A 7348-nucleotide genomic window follows, 5' to 3' on the forward strand; every position below is an offset into this window, starting at 1 on the left:
TTGTCTGAAATGTGAGGAGGAGTTACAGTTCTACCCTTGCCTATAGTCTTCTCGGCTTGGGTCTGTGTACTGAGGGTCGGGGATAGTAGAGTAACTTTGCTTCTCCCAAAATAGTGGGCGGGAGCGATTTCGGGCGAGGAGGGCGTGTTTTGAACTATAGTGGGCGCGAGCGATTTCGGGCGAGGAGAGCGTGTTTTGAAATAGTGGGCGCGAGCGATTTCGGGCGAGGAGAGCGTGTTTTGCCGACCATGATTTATGAATTATTCGGCACATGTCATTTCGGCCGAGGAGAAGGCGCGCTTGGATGAAGTTACAAACCTACCCTCGATGTACAACGGGCCAATTGATGCGTGTCCCACATAGGACGGTAATTTCACGTCTCCCATTTATTTGCTCGGGCGAATTCCACCGAGCAGAAAGGATGTTTAACGGTTCATTCAAATTTTGGGAGAACGAGCATCCACGTCTACCTTACCAAGTCGATTTGAATCAAATTTTGAAATATTAGCTTGCCACTTCTTTTTTAGATGGAGAGATGATGATCGGGAGTAATGTGTTTTTACATGCTCGTTGCTAGCGATTTACTATATGACAAATAGTTGACCCACTCAAAAACGCGAATCAAACCCAAAATGAAATATCTCGATCCAATGAAATAGCTCGTTCAATAGGTCAAAATAGTGAACTAAATCCAAAATTGAACACCTCAATCGAGTAGCATGTTGTACAGTATTATAGTACTCCATGAACATGTTGAAAGTCAAATTAATGAACTTGTTTGATATACGCATATATCCATTCATGTATGGATTGCAGACAACATGTTCTCCAATTTAAATATTTGAATGCAAGTTTATATCGAAACGTGGTTTATATCAGTCTTTGATGCATAAAACGCGACCTCCCCCTCTCCCGGACTCCTGTTCTCTCTCTCTCTCTCTCTCTCTCTCTCTTTCTCTCTCTCTCTCGCCGACAATCTTCAATTCTGTCGCACGCATCCGACACAAAAACCTTGTTGGTCCCTCTCCCTTTCTCTCCACCTCTCTCTCTCTCTCTCTCTCTCTCTCTCTCTCTCTTTGTGTGTGTGTGAGGGGGGGGGTCTTTCTAGTTCGCATGCATATATACACCATCTATAGGTCTCTCTCGCACACTATGTATGATACTCTAGCTAGTACAAGCTAGATATCTTGGGTGCACTCATCGTACGCACACAAATTCCTTGGCTCTTTGTCCGTAACTCTCTCACGCACCACTCTGTCGTCTCGGAGCTCTCCCCCCCTCTCTCAAACTCTCCATCCACCTGGGTCACACATACACATGCATATCTCACTCGCACTCAATAGGCCCATCTAAAACTCTATCTCTCTCCCTCGTTCTCTCTCCATCTCACACGCACACACACACAATCTCATGCCTAGCTAGCCAAGCATGATGGTCTCTCACTCAATTGTAGGCACACACAGTCCCCCCTATATGTATATGACTAGCTAATCTTAGTCTCCATCACAAACGTGTGCATGGTCTATCTCGATTTCTCTCGGTGCATCTTTCTATCGCGCACGCACTCCCTCGATCTCCCACCCATATAGTCCCCTCACGATCTCGAGGGGATCTCTCTATCACAAACACACCCTCTCTCCCTCCCCATGCATCCATGCCATCCATGTGTCCCTCTCGACCTTTGTTCCTTGTTGGCCAGACCTCTATTGGACATGTGCTACATGGATGTCTCTCTCCATTGCAAACAACCACACACTAGCTATCTTCATGTATCTCCTCGCCTCATTTTTCCATCTCGGAGATGCATGCGTGATATGTTCGCATAAGAAACAAAAAAACACACACTCTCTCTAATTTATCGTTTGTTGTCACTTTCTCTTTCACACACATACTCTTTTTGCACGCTTACTCATTCTCCTTCACACGCACTTGTTCTGTCTCGACTTAGGCACTCTCCTCGGTCCATAGCACATAGATTTATTGAAAAGTCAAACATCACAAAGTTTGACCATGTACGTGGAGAAAAACAATTACATCTAGTACGGCAAACATATAGCATTATATTCACCATGAGATGTAGTTTTGTATGATGTATCTTTGGTATTGTAGATATAAATAACATTTGCGTAAACCTGATCAAAGTTTCCAAAGTTTGACTTCTAAATTTTTTACATGCAATGCATTATCGAGTGGATGGAATATCTCTTCCCCCCTCTCAGCTATCTAACGCACCACTCAGCCTTATCGGGGCTCCTCAATCTCTCTCAAACTTTATTGGTCAGTTCGGTTCGTTACCTGACCCTCATGCCTTGATGGCCAGTACTGCCTGCTGTGGATGTGAGATGTATAATATTTCTGCCTGGCCAGACTTGTGTGGTGCTGAAGTGTTTGGTTCATGCCTGGGCCAGGCAAAGCATCAACATCCCATCAATCAATCCATGCAGCAATTATTTAATGCTAATATCCATCCATGTTCCTGTTAGCCTCGTGGCCGCACGACCAGGCACAGCCAGGCGTTCAAAATCGGTCGCCTGGGCCAGGCTACTTGCAGTGTTTGGAGTCCAGCCAGGCTAATTAAAGTGCAAGGGAACCCTGGCCAGGCGGGCTTTCTTTTTCACAGGGTAGCAACCAAACAAGCATGCATGAAATCCAGCCACAACCCCAAGCCAGGCAAAAGATGCTGAGGACACAAGCCAAACTGACCTTATATCTCCCTGGTTCACACATACACATGTCTCACTCGCGCTATACATATAGACCCATCCAACACTCTCCGCCCTTGTTCTCTCTCCATGTGACATGCACCCCCCCTAAGTACCATAATCCCTCACTCCATCATAGGCGCAAGCACTCCCCCCTCCTAAGTATGATTATCTCTTACTAGCCATCAGTAACACATGTATTGTCTCCTTCCATCCATACGTCAATCTCGATATCTCTCGGGGCATCTTCTATCGCGCACACACCTTGTCACTCGATCTCCCACCCATGTAGTCCCATCACGATCTCCAGGGGATCTCTCTATGACAGACATACACTCTCTCCTCCCCATGTCTGCATTTTCTCCGTACGTCTCTCTCGGCGTATCTCCCTTGTTTGTCAGACCCCTCTTGGCCATGTGCTAGGGGTCTTGCTCTCTCGGCTCCAAACAACCATACACTATCTCCTCACCTTGCCTCCGTTGTCGAAGATGCATGTGTGATATGTTTGCATAAGACACACATGCTTTTTCTCTACTTTTATCTTGTGTTGTCCATGTCTCTTTCACACACGCACACACACTTTTTTCACTCTCTCTCTCTCTCTCTCTCGGGACTCTGTCACGTCCATAAGCATATGGATGTTTTGAAAAGTCAAACCTCAGAAAAGTTTGACCAGGTATATGTGGAGAAAAACATTTACATCTGGAACGATCATTAGATTCATCACAACATGTACTTACTTCATACTATCATTTATCTTTGGTATTGTAGATATAAGTAATTTATTTATAAACTTGGTCAAAGTTTCAAAAGTTTGACTTAAAAAAAATGTTGGAACTACATTATCGAACGGAGGGAGTAGCTCTTTCTCTCTCTCTCTCTGCTATCTCTCACGGGCCTCCCCACTCACTCGAACTCTCTATACTGACGGATTATAGCTCACTGTGTGAGTGTATAGCTCCGTATATTGTTTAGTTGACCGGTCAACCAATCCACATGCTGCCTTGTCAGCTCGTCGTATCTTTGTGTGCTGGCCCATGTGGCAGTGGGTGAAAATAAGTAAACTAGAGGCCCATCTGACACGCGGTGAAGTAAAAAAAGTTGAAACCACTCGGGGTAGCACCCCGCACACTAGTAAATTGAGGGTGCATTGAGGACACACTTCTTGCGAGCGAAGGACGCACTCACGCACAATTCACCACTACGCGGCGGCATGCACAGAAGGACGCACTCACGCACACCCAGCACACAACACACACCAGCACACGTGTACACTGGCGTCGCCACCGGTTGAGATGGACGGCGAGGCAGCTAACAAGCGGAGGCGGCTCGAGCAAAAACCGCATCCGGCGAGCCTCGACTTCATCAGCAGCCTCCCCGACGACATGATGCTCGTCATCATCGGCCTCCTCCCCACCAAATCTGCCGTGCGGACCGCCCTGCTCTCCCGGCGGTGGCGCCCCCTCTGGCACTGCGTCCCCTTCAACCTCACCGTCGACAGCTGCCTCTGTGACGGGGATTGCAAACGCATGTCCGCAGTTTCCAAGATCCTTTCATCACACCCTGGGCTAGCCAGACGCCTTGACATCCGCATGTTCAGTACCAACTGCAAGGTCCAATCCAAGTTCGACGAGTGGTTCTTATCCCCCGCCCTAGATCAGCTCGAGGAGCTCAGCTTTGAAGCTGGACGATGTCACTCTCTGCCGCCGTCCGCGCTCCGCCTCACGCCAACGCTACACCGCGCCAGCTTCAACTCCTACTATCTTCCCTAGATTAATGCCGCGCCCGCCCTTCTTCTCCCTCAACTCAAGCAGCTCGACCTCTTCGACGTTGTCATCTCGAAGAAGGCTATGGAGCACCTACTCCGCAGCTGTACTGCGCTCGAGTACCTTCGTCTGGAGCAGATCCACAGGTTCATTAGCCTCCACATCGCCTCGACGAATCTCCGATGGATTTATGTGTCTTGCTGGCCCCGCAACAAGACATCAATTGGGAAGAGATCACTCCAGCCGTTCCACGTTATGGTAATTGAGAATGCGCCTTTCCTTGAGAGATTGCTTGTATCGGATCTAGAAGGTCCAACAAAAATCAGGGTCATTGACGCGCCAAAATTGACAGTGTTGGTGTACTCGTCTGCCAAATTCTCCAAACTCTTTATTGGATCCGTAATCATTCAGGTACAACACTCATCTTCTTCTCCGTCTTCTTGAAATTCACATTTTTAAATTTCTTCTTGATGTATTTACGACCGTCTTCCCGAAAATGATTCCCACAAGCTTGACCCAGTCCATGTGCATAGTGAAGATCTTAGCACTAAAATCTATCGGCCCCAATCTGGATCAAGTTGTTGGATTCCTTACATGCTTTTCGTGCACGGAGAAGCTACTCATCAAGGTGAAACTTCTTTCCTATAAGTAAACGGTAATCACAATGTAGCTCAATTTTTTTGTAATTTTCCCAAATTACGATGACAAATGTAGTGTTCAAAACTGCATCTACGCACTGCACCGAAAAAAATGTTTTTAGTATTTTTTCTCACGTGATCACCTACATCGTTTTTATGCTGTACTACTATAGTAGCCTAGGCTAGTCATAGTGGAAAGTAACTTAGACTACGCTAGTAACTCTATGGTTACCCTAAGAGCAAGTACTACCTCCGTCCTGGTTTACTCTTCCAATTTTGTAGTATCAAAATTTGACCATAGATTTAACTGACAAAATGTTAATGCATGTCACTAAGAACTATATCGTTGGATTCGTATTTGAACATAATTTCAAATGGTGTAATTTTTAGTGACATGCATTGGCATTTTCTTAGGTAAATCTATGGTCAAAATTTTATACTAAATACGAGGTAGTATTCCCTCCGTTCCAAAATTCTTGTCTTACATTTGTTTAGATACGGATGTATCTAACACTAAAATGTAACTAGATACATCTATATTTAGATAAATTTAAGACAAGAATTTTGGGACGGAGGGAGTACAAAAGTGGGCTATGTAGGCCAAAACATGTGCCAAATTCACTTGTGATGCATTTGGCATCGATGTCCCTCCATTGCTCACCTGGTGCCCCAATTTGGATCACCTACTTTGCTCCGGTGCCAAATTAACTCACACAATGAAAAAACACTGCATGGGAGAGAGAGAGAGGATTGAGGCAATAAAAAACACTTGTTTGGGAGAGTGAGAGGCTGGTGTAGTTGGTTTGATTGGTTTGTTTATACATGTGGGTCTGTGTGCACAGCGGTGCCAACTCTCTCACATCGCGAGAGCGGTGCCAAAATCTTTTGATTTGACATCGATGCATATTATGTGGCATACTTTGCGAAATATGGCATCGACTACATAGTGGAAGGCAACAAATGCCCAAGCTCTTCACGTGCTCCTAGTTAAATGAGAGGAAACAGAAAGAGAGAGAGAGAGAGAGAGAGAGAGAGAAAATATCACTAGCGAGCCAACCCTATCGTATGAGCGAATGATATTGGTACCTCTTGATGACACGACAATCTTATACAGCCAGCTGCTCTAATATGTTCTCTTCTTTTGTAGATAAAAAAAGACCCGAAAGTGAAAAATGTGCTGCACTATAACAATCTCATCGAATGCCTTGATCTCCATCTTACAGAAATTGATTTGATCGACTATCGAGGCAGCACATCTGAGATTAAATTGGCCAGGTTCTTTGTTCTGGAGGCAAGTCTGCTCAAGGTAATGAGGTTTGGCGTTCTCTGGCGCAACAATCAATGGCGTGCTGATCACCACAAGCGTCTAAGCCTAAATGACAAAGTCTCCGCATAAGTTGAATTTGTTTTTGAAACATCAAGTGGCCAGAGACTCGAAAACTTATTTTCCCATTAGTGACTTGTCAGGGCGGTGGATTTTAGTTTGTACCATAATCTGCATCCACCTAAAGTAACAAAAGTTCTTACGTAAACTTCCTAGTAATTCCCTCTTCGTAGGTGCAGCATTACTCCTAACATTTGTAATATCAGTTTGAAACTTGCAATAATGCCGTGTCCTATTCCTGCATTTTCAAAATCCTGTGAATCAAACAGGTCCTGAGTTGGTGATGATGTTGTGCCTCCCATCTTTCACCAATAGCCGTCAGATCTAGATCTGACGCATACAAACCAAGCTTCTCCATTTTTGCAAAAAGATGCCCACACTTGTTCCATATTTACAAACAACTCCTTGTCTCTCACAATCAGCCTTATCTCCTCCCCATCACATCTAAAAGGCCGTGGAAAAATCTGGCGCAATGGCCGCTGCCGGCGCCGTCCACCCCCAATCTTGGTGTTCCGTGCAATGCACGGGCATCTACGCACAGGAAATTATGTCGAACAGGGCTAGTTGTAAGCAGGCTAGCTCTACAGCCATGATGATAGTGACTGCAGACGGTGAGGCTGACTATGGTATGCCGAACACGGCGCCTATACTCAGGTGTCATCTCCGACGCAGGGTCTTGTCACTTCATTGTGAGGAGCAGCACGTAATAATTTGACCAACGGGTAGTACAGTGCTAGTACTCCTACTACTACATTGGTAGTACTACTACTAGTACTAGTAGCACCACCGTATGGATTTAGGAGTACTACCACGTCCATCTGGATTTTAGTATTTGACTAGCAATATCTAGTAATGCAT

This window comes from Triticum aestivum, chromosome 4B (assembly GCF_018294505.1).
Source record: "Triticum aestivum cultivar Chinese Spring chromosome 4B, IWGSC CS RefSeq v2.1, whole genome shotgun sequence".
Lineage (NCBI taxonomy): Eukaryota > Viridiplantae > Streptophyta > Magnoliopsida > Poales > Poaceae > Triticum > Triticum aestivum.